Source organism: Procambarus clarkii, chromosome 14 (genome assembly GCF_040958095.1).
Source record: "Procambarus clarkii isolate CNS0578487 chromosome 14, FALCON_Pclarkii_2.0, whole genome shotgun sequence".
NCBI lineage: Eukaryota > Metazoa > Arthropoda > Malacostraca > Decapoda > Cambaridae > Procambarus > Procambarus clarkii.
Genome location: NC_091163.1, coordinates 28,842,861 through 28,861,251, shown reverse-complemented (window position 1 = coordinate 28,861,251; position 18,391 = coordinate 28,842,861).

Below are 18,391 nucleotides of genomic sequence, written 5' to 3'. Positions count from 1 at the left end.
GTTACAGAGGCACATAATTGGCTCAGGGACTGAGCCCCACAATTCATATAGCCAAGCAAGTTATAATCTTGATAAGCTAGTTACAAAAGTCAATACACATTGTCACATCAACAATGGGCTCGAGACCGACCACAAGTACAGTTTATAATTTAAGCAACTGACATATATGGAGGGCTAGTGTCACAATTGATATGTTTATCCTACACATAACCCCCTCTCCCCCATCCAATAGGCAGCGGTGGATAGGTTACAATCAAGTCGTTTTTTGCGTTTTATTCAGAGATTAGATCTTATTGGGTGAGGAAAGATATTCAAATTTTAAAGAAGGCTTCTTGGCTGATGCTCTCCATTGATGGAAAATATACAACCTTTTGAATATCAATGTTAGTTTGATCTAGATATTGTAATTAACGAAAGTATTTATGTCATCAGAAAGGTAGAAATATAGGCTACATTTAAAATCCTTTGTCATATATATAATTGCAGTGAAAACGAAGATATATGCGTTTTGATAGTTACTTGATGGCTTGCTCTGAGAGTGTGAAGCCCTGCACACCAGCCAATAAATTGTATAATTAGTTTCCATATATTTTAATTAATCTTAAAAATCTATATGTCAGAAGAAAGGAAGATGTAGCCGTTAATGTGACAACATTTAAAAATATATATATCTTAAGTTAAATAAATAATACCACCTTATCGCCGGTGTCCGGACACATGAAAATTACCTAGGTATCAGTATCCAGCCAGGCGGGGATCACAGGCTGCACAATACTGATAAATTATATAATGCACTACTTGTGGTCGATCTCGAACCCATTTATGATGTGACGACTTATAGTGAATTTTGTAACTAGCTCATCAAGATTGTAACTTGCTTAGCTAAATGAATTGTGGGGTTCGGTCCATTCATTTTTTCTTTATTATGCACCTCATAATACCCATCCCGTGGGCGGTGGTGTAAAGGATTACAGAGGCACATAATCGGTTCAGGAACTGAAGCCTCTAGTTCGTTTAGCTAAGCAAATAACAATCTTTTGACGCTAGTTACAAAATTATTAATGTACACATACTTATGCATACATGTACATCTACATACGTATACATATATACATACACATACATATTTAATCACCCCCACAAATACACACATCAGTAATCTTTTGTGTCACAAGTGATTCAACAAGAGGCTCACAACAGTCACTATACAAGGCATTTTACATCTCTGAGGAGTCGCACAGTTACTAGTCTAGCTCCACACCCACCCAACTGGGCGGCAGCTTTACAGTCATGTGCTCCACACCCACCCAACTGGGCGGCAGCTTTACAGTCATGTGCTCCACACCCACCCAACTGGGCGGCAGCTTTACAGTCATATGCTCCACACCCACCCAACTGGGCAGCAGCTTTACAGTCATGTGCTCCACACCCACCCAACTGAGCGGCAGCTTTACAGTCATGTGCTGCATACATACCCAACTGGGCGACAGCTTTACAGTCATGTGCTCCACACTCACCCAACTGGGCGGCAGCTTTACAGTCATGTGCTCCACACTCACCCAACTGGGCGGCAGCTTTACAGTCATGTGCATGCATTACCTACAGTAAGCAAATTTTGGATACTTCGCTAAGATTTCGGGCAGCACATCATTATGAATGAAGTACTTATACACATTTCATGGACACTATTGATGTTGTTATCTTTAAATTCCGCGATTTTTTCACATTCCATTATATAATGACGCAAAGTATGCGAATAGTTCTGCTGACAGAGTTTACATTTAGTCAAAGCTACATCATCAGATGTTACAAATTCCCAGAGGTACTTGTAGCTGAGCCTAAACCTAGCAGTGGTAATTAACATCTAGAAGTCTGCTAACATTATTGAATGACCCATAGACGAGCGATTCATCAAAGTTTATACAATATTGTGAAATTGAGAGTCAGTGTAGTAACATAAATTGGTAAATCATAAATATTGTAAGTTAAGAATCTGATGCATGTGTGTGTGTTGGGGGGGGGGGGGTTATACCCTTGGTAAGGGAGAGTGGCAGGTAACCTTAGAAGTTCTGTGGTCAACGTGGGGGAGGGGGGGTCAAATCCACCCTCCAACATCTGGGCATAGTACCAGCAGCCTCCACAACACTCCATCAGCCTCCACAACACTCCATCAGCCTCCAGCTGGTGCTTGTAGATGCCTCATCTAACCTCACTTATGTCACACATTAACCTACAGTTCCTGTGATATATAAACCTCATCACAGTGGCGTCTCACCAATATAAGCTGTATTGGATTTTGTCACGAAATGACGAAATGACTGGACGTATATGTATGTATGTATGTATGTATGTATGTATGTATGTATGTATGTATGTATGTATGTATGTATGTATGTATGTATGTATGTATGTATGTATGTATGTATGTATATATGTATGTATGTATGTATGTATGTATGCATGCATGCATGTATGTATGTATGTATGTATGTATGTATGTATGTATGTATGTATGTATGTATGTATGTATGTATGTATGTATGTATGTATGTATGTATGCATGCATGCATGCATGTATGTATGCATGTATGCATGTATGTATGTATGTATGTATGTATGTATGTATGTATGTATGTATGTATGTATGTATGTATGTATGTATGTATGTATGTATGTATGTATGTACGCATGCATGTATGTATGTATGTATGTATGTATGTATGTATGTATGTATGTATGTATGTATGTATGTATGTATGTATGTATGTATGTATGTATGTATGTACGCATGTATGTACGCATGTACGCATGTATGTATGTATGTATGTATGTATGTATGTATGTATGTATGTATGTATGTATGTATGTATGTATGTATGTATGTATGTATGTATGTATGTATGTATGTATGTATGTATGTATGTATGTATGTATGTATGTATGTATTCCCAATCACGTTAAAGACTCCCCCTCTATCATCCAGTTTAAGAGAAAAACAACTATGTACTAAATAATCGACTCCTTGTAACTTTAATTATGCTGACCTTCCTGTCTGTATTCAGACTGAGCCTACCATCATTATAGGTGATTATAACGCTAGACATAGGAATATTGGTAATTCGCAGTTCAGTAATCGTAACGGCAACCAACTGGTGTCACTATTAGGTAGTCACGATGATGCACAGATTGTGGGTGACCTTGAACCGACGAATATCTACGGAGGTATTCTTGATCTATGTCTCGGTTTCAACGTCTCCCACACCGTGTGCGCCTCGTCAATAGTGCCAGTTATGGCGTCTGATCATCTGGCCATATTAGCCACTGTAAGCATTGGCAGCTCTATCCTCCCTGGTGGAGTGTTCAAGCGGAAGAGGCTGGCTGTGCCCATCGATCAACGAGACAATCTTGTTGCTCATGTGTCAGATTGGTGCAGTTCATCTGAGCCTTCATCAGTTGAAGATTTTAACAATAAGCTCACAGGTACTATCGAGCAGTTTATAGAATCACTTGATTCATCGTCCAGGCCACGTAACCCAAATTACACTGGTCATAGCACATATGTTTATTATAATGATTCTAAATTGCATGCACTAAAACGCATTGCCAGAATAATTGGACTAGCTTGTAGAAGGACCCGCACTGCTGAAATGCTTAAGCTCTTTCAAGCGGCTCTGGCAGAGGCCAGGGAACGTATGGTGGAGCTGAGGCAGACAGACTGGGAAACTTTTGTCCATGGTCTCAATTCTCACACGCCACTTAAGTCGGGCATGGAAGGATATCAACAATGCCAATGGGAAAAATGCTGCAGAGATCTCGTACCCTAATCCTCTGCACAGAGCAAATGAGCTTGTTGATGCTTGGGCCACGACTTCCAGCTTTGACAGTCTTCCTCTACCCTCACAGAATGAACTAAATAATAGTATACTGATAGGGCAAGGCTCCTTGACTTCATGCTTCATCAAGAGGATGACTATGACACGCTTTTTACTGAATACGAACTAGATTCTGCTCTACATAAAGGTAAAGCTACATCACCCGGGGAGGATGGAGTTACTTACGGCATACTGCATATGCTTCGGCTAGTTCCAGGGAATCCCTTGTTTCAATTGTATAATATGAGCTATGTAACTGGGGAGCTTCCTAAGTCATGGACCAACAGTGTTATTATTCCCATTCCTAAGCCTCACCAGCCGAGTGCTTTTCGCCCAATCTCCCTCACTAGTTGTCTCTATAAGTGTCTTGAGAGGATGGTTCTCAACCGTCTCCTTTACAAAATTAATAATATGTTGTCTCCCCAGATATATTGCTTTACGCATGGAAAGAGTGTACATCACTGTATTACCACATTCCTCACCCTGCATACTGATAGGTCATATACCACTTTTCTAGATCTTAAGTCAGCCTTTGACATTGCTAGCCCACACGTCATTCTGAGAGAACTTGCTAAATTGAATATTGGAGGATGGCTTCTACGGTGGATAAGAGGCTATCTATCCAACAGGAAGTCTTCTGTACTGTTCCAAGGGCATAGGCGTGTAACGAGAGATTTTGAACTTGGCACTCCACAGGGAGGTGTCCTCAGTCGTACTCTGTTCAATGTGTTAATCAATGCACTTTTAAACTTAGTAACTAGAAGGTCCAGCGAACACATTATTAGCTATGTGGATGATATACTGATCCGCACCAATGGGTATACCAACACCCAAAATGTTCTGAACTCTGTATTGTACACATGTCAGGAACTATGCTTAGTCATCTCAGTAGAGAAAACAAAGATCCTGAACCGACACCCACCCAGACGGGGTGGGGCCCTTCGCAAAATGCAGTTGGATGATGGCTCTCTGCTCGACTATGTTACCAGATACAAATACCTTGGTCTTGAGGTTCTACTGTATCGCAATGTTTTAGCCAGACTGGGTCGCCAATGTAGAGAGAGGCACCGTGCTCTCAAGGCTGTGGCAGGCTATGGCAGGCAAACACAACTGTACCGTACAGTGTTATATATTTATTTCAGTTTGAACAATTTTTAACATTAAAGGATAAATTCTTTAATTGGTTGAAATTGGTTTTAACATTCGAAATCTAATTTGTTGATGTTAAATAATATAAGGTTCAAATTTATCAAGATACATACTTTAAAACTATTTCTATTTGATACCAACAGTATCACGTTAAGAGAAGCGTCTCGCCTTGCTAACCCAAGTATAAAATATATAAAGAAACGGTGCAACTGTACTGGTATCTGCAGTACAAATATATGTCCCCTATTTAAAGAAAAATAAACTGCACCAATCACTGCCACTCCTCACACCAATGCAACAATAAGGAGAGTGATAACAGTGCTTCACATTCGACAATGTTAAATTATTTAACAGATGACGAGATAATGAACATTGGAACAAATGTACAGCTCTCTGACCTTCATATAAAATCTGCATGTGACCTCATGAAACTGTGCCAAGCGTAGAAGGCCTTCATGACCCAGCGTTGTAGCGGGACCTCTCCTGGCCAGTTACAATTGGTGAATTTATTCAAATTATCCAACTTGATGGATGTCACTGGGGTCACCAACCATCAACGTTTCCAACATTGGAGTAACTGGACAAATTAACATATACGACACCAGGCATAAATTACCATCCAAATCTACTGCAGTTATCTTGTGTGCTCTTGCTAATTGCCAGGATGATAAGCTGATATGCAATATAATGAATGTCAGCAGACACAGGGACTCAAGTATGAGTGGGGTATATGCTGTTGCGTTTGCTGCATCACTTGCAAGTGGTGTAGATCCGGTGAACCTCGTATGATGTGCAGAATGAGACAACATCTTCAAGAGAACTTTAATGGAAAGTGTCTCATCTCATTCCCTGCAGCTCAGACACTGAGAAGAAAACGAATCATCCGGTCATGCTCGATGGAAGTGTACTGCATTTGCAGAAAGCCAAATGATTTGAAGCTGATGGTATGCTGTGACCGTTGCAATATTTGGCACCATGGATCATGTGTAGGTGTTACAGAATGTAATGATGATTCGTGGATTTGTTTCTTGTGCGCTAGCAACTTGTGAATTATAATTTAAAATAATTAATTAATACATTATTATTATTATTATTATTATTATTATAACCTTACCAAATGCTTTGCTGAATCAAATAATGTTATTACTTTCAATGTGTTACAATAGCATAATTAAGTGCTGCAAGTGTCAGGTCTTTTATATAGTCGGTATTTGTTATATTCTGTACTCTTTTTATGTTATTTAAATTTCAAGTAGAAATAGTTTTAAAAGTATGTATCTTAATAAATTTGAACCTTATATTATTTAACATCAACAAATTAGATTTCGAATGTTAAAACCAATTTCAACCAGTTAAAGGATTTATCCTTTAATGTTAAAAATTGTTCAAACTGAAATAAATATATAACACTGTACGGTACAGTTGTGTTTAATTATGTTTTGCGATTCCTTTGGAAAAGGTATTTGTGCACCAAGTACTACTAGGTCATTATGAGATATGCTGAATGTTGTCAATATACCATCTGAATACGCTTCACTTTGCGTTAATCATTGAACGTCCTAATGATTAAGGTCCCCAAAAGGACTTAATCAGACATCAGTGGATATTTTTACTCTCCCTCTCTCTCTCTCTCTCTCAGAGCATCCCTTATGTGTTGTATGTGGGTGCTGAAGTTCAGTCTCTTGTCTATGTATAGATGAAGGAACTTTCCATAATTGTTATTGCTAATGTTTACTTGTAATACTGGGTATACATCCGGTGTTCTTACCCTCGACCGCGGCGAGGGTAAGCCGCGGCCGTATGGTCTGAAACCCACAAATATTTACAATGGGGGGGGGGGGGATGGATAGCATTTCCTCTTCAAGCACGCGCACACAAATGAACTATGTTACTTAACTGGAAGCACTCATACAACATAATTTACACGATTTCTCAGGATTATTATACTTCTTACCAGTATATATATACAGTATAGTACCAAGGAGGTTCTATGAATTTTGTGGCTAGCTCCTCAAGATTGTAACTTGCTTAGATAAATAAATTGTGTGTTCACTCCCTGAACCCATTATGTGGTAAATTAACTAAACTAAAAACTATACTATGGCGGCGAAACCTGAACTGCATAATGTAAATAGGGATTAACCAGAAAAAGATATAGGTGAAGAATAACACCAGGTAACTGTAAAGCTGCTGCCCAGTTGGGTGGGTGTGGAGCACATGACTGTAAAGCTGCCGCCCAGTTGGGTGGGTGTGGAGCACATGACTGTAAAGCTGCCGCCCAGTTGGGTGGGTGTGGAGCACATGACTGTAAAGCAGCCGCCCAGTTGGGTGGGTGTGGAGCACATGACTGTAAAGCTGCCGCCCAGTTGGGTGGGTGTGGAGCACATGACTGTAAAGCTGCCGCCCAGTTGGGTGGGTGTGGAGCACATGACTGTAAAGCTGCCGCCCAGTTGGGTGGGTATGGAGCACATGACTGTAAAGCTGCCGCCCAGTTGGGTGGGTGTGGAGCACATGACTGAAAAGCTGCCGCCCAGTTGGGTGGGTGTGGAGCACATGACTGTAAAGCTGCCGCCCAGTTGGGTGGGTGTGGAGCACATGACTGTAAAGCTGCCGCCCAGTTGGGTGGGTGTGGAGCTAGACTAGTAACTGTGCGACTCCTCAGAGATGTAAAATGCCTTGTATAGTGACTGTTGTGAGCCTCTTGTTGAATCACTTGTGACACAAAAGATTACTGATGTGTGTATTTGTGGTGGTGATTAAATATGTATGTGTATGTATATATGTATACGTATGAATATGTACATGTATGCATAAGTATGTGTACATTAATAATTTTGTAACTAGCGTCAAAAGATTGTTATTTGCTTAGCTAAACGAACTAGAGGGTTTAGTTCCTGAACCGATTATGTGCCTGTGTAATCCTTTACACCACCGCCCACGGGATGGGTATTATGGGGTGCATAATAAAGAAAGAAAATGAATGGACCGAACCCCACAATTCATTTAGCTAAGCAAGTTACAATCTTGATGAGCTAGTTACAAAATTCACTATAAGTCGTCACATCATAAATGGGTTCGAGATCGACCACAAGTAGTGCATTATATAATTTATCAGTATTGTGCAGCCTGTGATCCCCGCCTGGCTGGATACTGATACCTAGGTAATTTTCATGTGTCCGGACACCGGCAATAAGTTGGTATTATTTTTTTAACTTAAGATATATATATTTTTAAATGTTGTCACATTAACGGCTACATCTTCCTTTCTTCTGACATATAGATTTTTAAGATTAATTAAAATATATGGAAACTAATTATACAATTTATTGGCTGGTGTGCAGGGCTTCACACTCTCAGAGCTAGCCATCAAGTAACTATCAAACACATGACTGTAAAGCTGCCGCCCAGTTGGGTGGGTGTGGAGCACATGACTGTAAAGCTGCCGCCCAGTTGGGTGGGTGTGGAGCACATGACTGTAAAGCTGCCGCCCAGTTGGGTGGGTGTGGAGCACATGACTGTAAAGCTGCCGCCCAGTTGGGTGGGTGTGGAGCACATGACTGTAAAGCTGCCGCCCAGTTGGGTGGGTGTGGAGCACATGACTGTAAAGCAGCCGCCCAGTTGGGTGGGTGTGGAGCACCTGACTGTAAAGCTGCCGCCCAGTTGGGTGGGTGTGGAGCACATGACTGTAAAGCTGCCGCCCAGTTGGGTGGGTGTGGAGCACATGACTGTAAAGCTGCCGCCCAGTTGGGTGGGTGTGGAGCACATGACTGTAAAGCTGCCGCCCAGTTGGGTGGGTGTAGAGCACATGACTGTAAAGCTGCCGCCCAGTTGGGTGGGTGTGGAGCACATGACTGTAAAGCTGCCGCCCAGTTGGGTGGGTGTGGAGCACATGACTGTAAAGCTGCCGCCCAGTTGGGTGGGTGTGGAGCACATGACTGTAAAGCTGCCGCCCAGTTGGGTGGGTGTGCAGCAAGACTAGTAACTGTGTGACTCACCATAAATGTAAAGTGCCTTGTATAGTGACTGTTGTGAGCCTCTTGTTGAATCACTTGTGACACAAAAAATTACTGATGTGTGTATTTGTGTGGGTGATTAAATATGTATGTGTATTTATATATGTATACGTATGTATATGTACATGTATGCATAAGTATGTGTACATTAATAATTTTGTAACTAGCGTCAAAAGATTGTTATTTGCTTAGCTAAACGAACTAGAGGGTTCAGTTCCTGAACCGATTATGTGCCTCTGTAATCCTTTACACCACCGCCCACAGGATGGGTATTATGGGGTGCATAATAAAGAAAGAAAATGAATGGACCGAACCCCACAATTCATTTAGCTAAGCAAGATACAATCTTAATGAGCTAGTTACAAAATTCACTATAAGTCGTCAAATCATAAATGGGTTCGAGATCGACCACAAGTAGTGCATTATATAATTTATCAGTATTGTGCAGCCTGTGATCCCCGCCTGACTGGATACTAATACCTAGGTAATTTTCATGTGTCCAGACACCGGCGATAAGGTGGTATTATTTATTTAACTTAAGAGATATATATTTTTAAATGTTGTCACATTAACGACTACATCTTCCTTTCTTCTGACATATAGATTTTTAAGATTAATTAAAATATATGGAAACTAATTATACAATTTATTGGCTGGTGTGCAGAGCTTCACACTCTCAGAGCAAGCCATCAAGTAACTATCAAAACGCATATATCTTCGTTTTCACTTCAGTTATATTTATGACAAAGGATTTTAAATGTATCCTATATTTCTACCTTTCTGATGACATAAATACTTTCGTTAATTACAATATCTAGATCAAACTAATATTGATTTTCAAAAGGTTGTATATTTTCCATCAATGTGTAAGTTTGTTACAAATGGAGAGCCAAGAAACCTTCTTTAAAATATGAATATCTTTCCTCACCTAATAAGACCTAATCTCTGAATAAAACGCAAAAAAAAAAACTTGATTGTAACCTATCCACCCCTGCCCATTGGATGGGGGAGAGGGGGTTATGTGTAGGATAAACATATCAATTGTGACACTAGCCCTCCATATAAATCAGTTGCTTAAATTATAAACTGTACTTGTGGTCGGTCTCGAGCCCATTGTTGATGTGACAATGTGTATTGACTTTTGTAACTAGCTTATCAAGATTATAACTTGCTTGGCTATATGAATTGTGGGGCTCATTCCCTGAGCCCATTATGTGCCTCTGTAACACTCCACTATCGTCCATAGGATGGGTATGGAGTGCATAATAAATGAACTAAACTAAGCTCTGCCTTTTTGATAACATATACAATTATTAGCTTTATTTGTGAATCTCAATTAATTAAACAATATATCACAGAGCCTGTAGGATTCGGTGAGATGAGCGAAGAGACATGGGAGATTTTACATAAGTACAGTACATGGTAGTTTAAGTAGCGAACGAATAACGAGTATATATAACAAAACCATTGTCCTATGAAGTCGATTTAACTTCCAAACATATATTTTTTAATTAATGTTAAATGTTTTCTGGCTAGTTATGTTAGATTTTATTAAAAATACGTATTCTACTTGTTAACATTATAATTTAAATTTGTGATAATTTGAGCAGAGAAGTGCGACAACTGGATATGCCAACAAACACTTTCCAAACAACGATATATCTTGGATAAGTCGCTCCACAACATTGCTGCTTGGACCATCGACTTCCTTTGATGCTACTTATTTCATAATGAAATTATATTAGTTTGGAGTAAATATATGTTTTCTCATGTTCTGCATTCAGCACCCACATTATAGTGAGTAAATATACCATATTACTTCATTACTTAAATAATGCTAGGAGGGTTTGAGTAGCTTTAGGTATTTAGTGCACAGAATCTCCAATAGATGGGGCGAGAGTCGCCCCATCTCTCTCACCCGAGAGAGAGTCGAAACTTAATTTAAAATTGATATATCTTTGTTCTCGAACATGATATATTTCATTTGGTGCAATTATAATAATGTTCATATATCGGTCTTTCTGGAGGCATATAAGATTTTAGGCTTTATTAGCGTATCTTTGTTAATTATACAATATATCGGCAAGTGCGTAGGCGTCTGCACTCCATGCCCGACAAGCAACTGAGCGCTACTATAAAAACATATGTATCTTCACTTGAGCTATAAATATGTCTATTGTAATGTATTTAAAATGAATCTCTTATTTCTATCTTGCTTAAGACTTATAAAACATTTGTGTTTATTAACGAATTTACGTGAAATAAACATTGATCTGAGAGAGAGTTGCTCTGTCGTTCAGTCTGTACGGGGTGGGAGCTCCGTAATTTTTAAAATACAATAATCTTCATTAGAAATTTAAATATGTCTATAGTAAAGTGTTTAAAGTGAAGCTTATATGTCTGTCTTTCTTGAGACATATAAAACATATATGTTTACTAACGAATTCACGTGAAATAAACATTGTTCTGAGAGAGAGTTGCTCGGTCGATCGATCTGTCCGGGGTCGGAGCTCTGCTATTATAAAAGTACACGTATCTTCGGTTTAAATTTAAATATGCCCATGGTAAGGTATTTAGAATGAAGCTTATATTTCTATCTTTCTTGTGACATATAAAACTTTTACGTTTATTAAGGAATCTGCGTGAAATAGGCATGGTTCTGAGATGAATGCTGCGGTTTTCGAGCTCGACGCGCGGCAATGGACGCCATATATATATCCAGTGGGTGTTATTGGACCCCATACCCATTTTATGGGTGGTTGGAGCCCCATACCCATTCTATGGGTGGTTGGAGCCCCATACCCATCCTGTGGGTTGTAGTGGACGCCATACTCATCCTGTGGGTGGTATTGGACCCCATACCCTTCCTGTGGGTGGATGTGATCCCCATACTCATCCTCTGGGTGGATGTGACCCTCATACCCATCCTGTGGGTGGTAGTGGACAATATACCGATCCTGTAGTTGGTATAGTAGACACAATACCATCCTGTTTACAGTAGTTTACCCCAATAGACATTCCAATGAACCATCGTTTTCTGTTAGCGTTCCTACAAAACATCCTTTAAAGATTTGAAAAGCACAAACTATGGTATATAATATTGATTGGTGAAGGACTGTTATTTTATGTAATCATTTTTAGTGCTTATTATAATTTACTAAGAACAACTAATATTTCTCAAAACAAAACTACGAACCTTCAATAGGAAGTAGCTGATCTATAATATTCTAAGAGCATGGACAATAGTAGGTAAATTTCACAACCCATGTGGGACCTGAAAAGTACAATTTTCCTTATAATTGAACCAATCACGACTATTCTGCTATCTAGGTTGACGGACGGGTACTGTGAGACGCAAGTTGGTACGTGAGGAAGAGTTTGGGCCTTGGAAAAAAAGTAACTGGGAATATATCACATATTTACTAATTCATATTCAACATATTGACTTTAAGCATTAAGTCATATATGTGCTGTCTTGTGTGAGAACGGGTTGGGATCCCCCCAGATACTCCCCGGAACCCCCAGAGCCCATTCACCCCCCAGATCCCCCCATCCCTCATTCACCTCCAGACACCCCTCAGATCCCCAGAGAAAGGGCGAACTCTGGTACAAGAGTTTCCATGAAGAATCTCAAAGTTTATTACACCAATGCTGATGGGGTATCTAATAAAGCAGAAGAGATAAAAGAAAGAGTGAGTGAGGCAGATCCTGACATAGTTGCAATTGTGGTAACTAAAATAAATGACATGATCTCGGATGCAATCTTACCAGAGGGCTACCAGGTGATAAGAAAAGAGAGGACACAGAGACAGGGAGGGGGAGTGGCACTCCTAATAAAGCAGAAATGGAAGTTTGAACCTAGGAAATTGGGTTACCGATGAGAGCACAAGCTTCATACATGGAACTCTGACAACAGATGGGAGGAAGATTGTGATCTTGGTAATCTACAATCACCCTCCAAACAGTAGAAGACCACAGGCAGGAGTATGATGCAACCCGTTCTCGCACCTGCTTACAGTCAATATTGGCTTGTTTAATAAGTGCATATGTGACATACTAATTGATTGTGAATATTTTAGTTTACCTTGAAAAGCTTCATAGAAAACACCGACCTCACCTAACCTTCTTTGTATATTAAGATAAGCATCTTATTGCTTCTTAATTACAATTATTTCTTAACCTATACTGTTGATAGGTTAAGTAATAATTGTAAATAAAAAGCAATAAGATGCTTATGTTAACATTCTAAGAAGGTTAGGTAGGGTCGATGTTTTCTATGAAGCTTTTCAAGGTAAAGTAAAATATTCACAATCAATGAGTATGTCACCTATGCACTTAATAAATAAGCCAATATTGACTGTAAGCAAGTGCGAGAACGGGTTGTATGATGACAACAACAAGGCATGCAAAGATGAATTGTCGAAGGCAGCAACACTAGCCTACAGAATGAGAGCGAAGCTGCTGGTCATAGAGGACCTAAATCATGGAGAGATAAATTGGGAATCAAGGAATCCCCATGGAGGGGACGAAACGTGTGGAGCAAAGTTAGTACATGTCATTGACAGGAATTTCCTAACACCATGTGAAGGAAGACTCAAGGGAAAGAGGAGGAGATGCACCGAGCCTATTAGACCTGATTTTCACCCACAACGTAGAAGACATCGAGAATTTGGAACATGAAATACCTCTAGGGGCCAGCGACCATTGTGTCCTAGTCTTTGACTACATGATGGAATTCAAACTTGTGACCATGGAACAAGAGGTTTGGGAAAGGAGAGTTGACTACAGGAAAGGGGACTATAGCAAGATAAGGGACTATCTGAGAGAAGTGCAGTAGGAGGAAGAAATTAGAGGAAAAACAGTCCAAGATATGATGGACCTAGGCATACGGAAATGGCAGGAGGCCGAAGACAGATTTATACCAACAGTAAAAGGAAAAAATATGAGGGAATATAATAACCCATGGTTTATTAGACAGTGTCAGGAAGCAAAAATGGCCAGCAGGTGGAAGTGGAGGAAGACAAAGGACAGAGGACAACAGGATCAGATGCAACAGAGCTAGGAATGATTACATTAACATAAGACGAACATCGGAAAGGAACTATGAGAACGATATTGCGATCAAAGCAAAAAAGCAACCTAAGTTACTACACAGCCATATAAGAAGAAAAATGTCGGTGAACGACCAAGTGACAAGACTAAGGAAACCAGAGGGGGCATATACTGAAAGTGACAAGGAAATCTGCGAGGCACTGAATGCCAATTTCCATGGAGTGTTCACTATCGAGCCTGAGCAGCATACATTGTTAGAAGGGATTACCCTAGATGAAAGACTATCAGATATAGAGGTGACAGCAGGGGAGGTAATGAAACAGTTGACAACACTGGATGCAACTAAAGCAGTTGGACCAGACAAAGTATCACCGTGGATATTAAAAGAAGCAGCACAGGCCCTTAGCGTGCCTCTGGCAACGATCTTTAATGAGTCACTTCTGTCGGGAGAATTGCCCAGTTGCTGGAAGAAGGCAAATGTCGTACGGATCTTCAAGAAAGGCGACAGGGAGGAGGCACTTAACTATAGACCTGTATCACTGACAAGCATCCCCTGTTAAATACTGGAAAGAATAATTAGGCTATGACTGGTTGCACACCTGGAAAAGATTAGGTTTGTGAACAAATATCAACATGGGTTCTGGAAAGGTAAATTGTGCCTAACAAACCTTTTGGAATTCTATGATAAAAAAACGAGGATAAGACAGGACAGAGATGGTTGGGCAGACTGCATATTTCTGGACTGCCAAAAAGCCATTGATACAGTATCGCATATGAAACTGCTTTTCAAACTCTTGAGGCAGGTGGGGGTGGGAGGAAAGGTCCTAGCATGGATAAGGAACTACCTAACAGGCAGGAGTCAAAGAATTATGGTAAGGGCCGAGAAGTCGGATTGGCGAACAGTAACGAGTGGAGTACCACTAGGATCGGTGTTGGGACCAATTCTATTTCTAATATATGTTAACGACATGTTTACAGGAGTAGAGTCCTACAAGTCAATGTTCGCTGATGATGCAAAGTTGATACGAAGAGTTGTGGCAGATGAAGATTGCAGGATCCTCCAAGAGGACCTGAACAGGTTGCAGAGATGGCCAGAGATACGGCTACTGGAGTTCAACACGAGCAAATGTAAAGTTATGGAAATGGGACTAGGTGATAGGAGACCAAAGGGACAGTACACAATGAAGGGGAACTGCCTTCCTTTCCTTTTTCCCACACCACAAAATCCCCCCACCCCCAGGAAGCAGCCCGAGACAGCTGACTAACTCCCAGTTACCTATTTACTGCTAGATAACATGGGCATTCAGGGTGAAGGAAACTTTCCCCATTTGTTTCTGCCTAGTGCGGGATTTCAACCCGTGCCACATAATTACGAGTCCTGTGCGCTATCCACCAGGCTACCAGGCCCCACCAGCTGAGCTGTGGCTCTTTGGTCATGTGTGTGTTTGGGGGGGGGGGGGGTATGGGGCCCCCTACATGTTCCCCAATATATTCTCAAGGGAGGAAGCCGTATTGAAGCTCCGTGAGACGGAAAATTAATGCTGTGATTAATGTGAACTTAATAATTCACACAAACACCGGCCAAGTGCACTTCTGTGATGGAGAGCCTGGGTGTGTGACACTGAATCATTTGCCTATAATGTGAATTTCACTTGATTTCAGTCCTAGTCATGAATATTTTTTGATGACATATGTTAAGGTCTTTAACAGGATCCCCTATTCACCGTCAAGAACTTCCTCATATACTTAATTTGTAAGTTGAAACAGTTATACGCAATTGTAAAACAGTTTCGGATGGACAGTAGATCAAGGGTTTCGCTTCATGCGGGTTGGCGTTCAATCCCCCGACCGTCCAGGTGGCTACGCACCATTCCTTTTCCCCTGTCCTATCCCTAAACCTTATCCTGATCCATTCAATGAGCTATATAGTCAAATGGCTTGGCACTTTCCCCTGAAAGTACCCTATCAATATTATTATTGAGAAATTCAATGGAAGCCATAATGAGGATTCGATCCTGCACACTGGGTATACCCAAGCATGGGTCCTAAACAACTCGTCCACATGGTAGGAATACTCAGTGAGCAGGGTCAAACCCTCATCATGGCTTCTGTTGAGTTTCTCATTGATACAACACATTAATGGGATTTCTTGGTGTAATATTATTATTATTATTATTATTATTATTATTATTATTATTATTAGTATTAGTATTAGTATTATTATCATTATTATCATTATTATTATTATTATTATTATTATTATTATCATTAATATTATTATTATTATTTTAATAACATCTTAAAGTAGAGGAAATTTGGACAAAAAACGTCAACATCGTTAACGCTTTGACTTTATAAATTTAAGTCAATAATAATTTATTTTTTTTACTGAGTGTACTGATATTCTCATAATTAATGCTGCTGACCTAAAAAAAAAATCAGAAATTGTTAGTTTTTCCAAAATGACATTAACTTTTCATAATTGTAAACAAGTTTTCTTAGCTGCGAACTAATTAGCACCTTTTCACGTACCAGTAAATAAAGCTAATGATTACAAGTTTGGTTGGTTACTGGCACAAATAATCTAAAAGTTGGGAATAAAGTAGCTGTGTTTTTTATGCGATATAAAACGTCCAGTGTTTGTGAACATGTAAACTGTGTTTGTGAAGACTCATGACATGTAAACTGTGTTTGTGAAGACTCATGAACATGTAAACTGTGTCAAGACTCATGAACATGTAAACTGAATTTGTGAAGACTGATGAACATGTAAATTGTGTTTGTGAAGACTCATGAACATGTAAACTGTGTTTGTGAAGACTCATGAACATGTAAACTGAATTTGTGAATACTCATGAACATGTAAACTGTGTTTGTGAAGACTCATGAGCATGTAAGCTATGTTTGTGAAGACTCATGATCATGTAAACTGTGTCAAGAGTCATGAACATGTAAAATATACCACTTCATGAGCAACACCACTTCTGCCACTCCTGTGCAACCCACCTACCCTGCAACTGATCCTGCATCCGAATCTGTTGCACTATCCCCACCGTCACCAACGCCAATGCCTGAACCAACGCCTGAGTAACCGGCCACCGAACGCACCAGTAGCAAAAGCAACACCGTCCGTCTACAAAAAAATGGGGATGTATATACGTCTTTGGGACGTATGTACTTCCAGCAGACGTACGCCAGAAGCTGATGTGTGCCTGAAATGTGTTTATGTGTACTTACATAAGTGAGTAACCAATAACAACATGTTTTTAATGAGTAGGAATATCCTGTAAAATTTGGCTCAGATGAAGCAGGCTAGAGTTTCCACTCCCCTCATCTCCATAGTCGTTGATAGGTAATCCCTGATTGTTAGTGCTTACTAACAAAACGAATGCGCTGGCTCGGGCACGTGGTGGGAATGGAAGACGAGAGGATCCCTCAAGGATCTCCTGTATGGAAAGCTGACGCAGGGAACACGTCCAACAGGCAAGCCCCAGCTACGGTACAAAGACGTATGCAAGAGGGACTTGATAGCCATAGACGTCGATCTTGCCACGTGGAAAACACTAGTCGCAGACCAATCAGAAAGGTCTCTCCTGGTTCGAGGAGACAATTGCCAAGCAATCGGAAGCAAATACAGCCAGAGAAGACGGAGAAGGAAAGTCGAAATAATCAGAGTCAGGAAGAATGACCAGAATAAGAATTCACTTGTGCTCAGTGTGGGATGGACTGTTATTCTCTGATTGGCCTCATCAGTCACACCAGACGCAGCACCAGAACTGACAACGAGAGCGCAACTCCATGTCACTCACTAAACACAAAGCTTCGTCAACAGGTCGAGGGCAGATGGAACCTCTCCATCCTTAAATATCCCGTCTTAAGACGTATTCAGGAGTCTTCCTGGGCGTACAAGTTGGGAAAGGGGGACCACTTGCCGTATACGCAAGTGAACCCCCCCCCCCCCCCCCGTTGTTCAAAACAGGAAAACTATTATTATTATTGGCACTTCTCTTACTCTGTATCTTTTTGCGCTCCTCTATGACATTCTGTCGTAGTTGATCAGGAACGTCATCACTCAGTCGTTGTTAAATAATAAACGTTGTAAATTTGCTCATGGAGTGGAACTGAGGTTCCACTGAGGTAAGTCCCTTTTTGCATCTCTGTGTAAATATATATTAGATGGTAACATAAATATGAGAGAGAGACCCTCTCCCTCTCCCTCTCTGTATATATATATATTTACTAGCTGTGCCCGCCACGTGTTGCTGTGGCTCAGTCTGGTTAATTGGAAAGAAGGAAAAGAGAAAG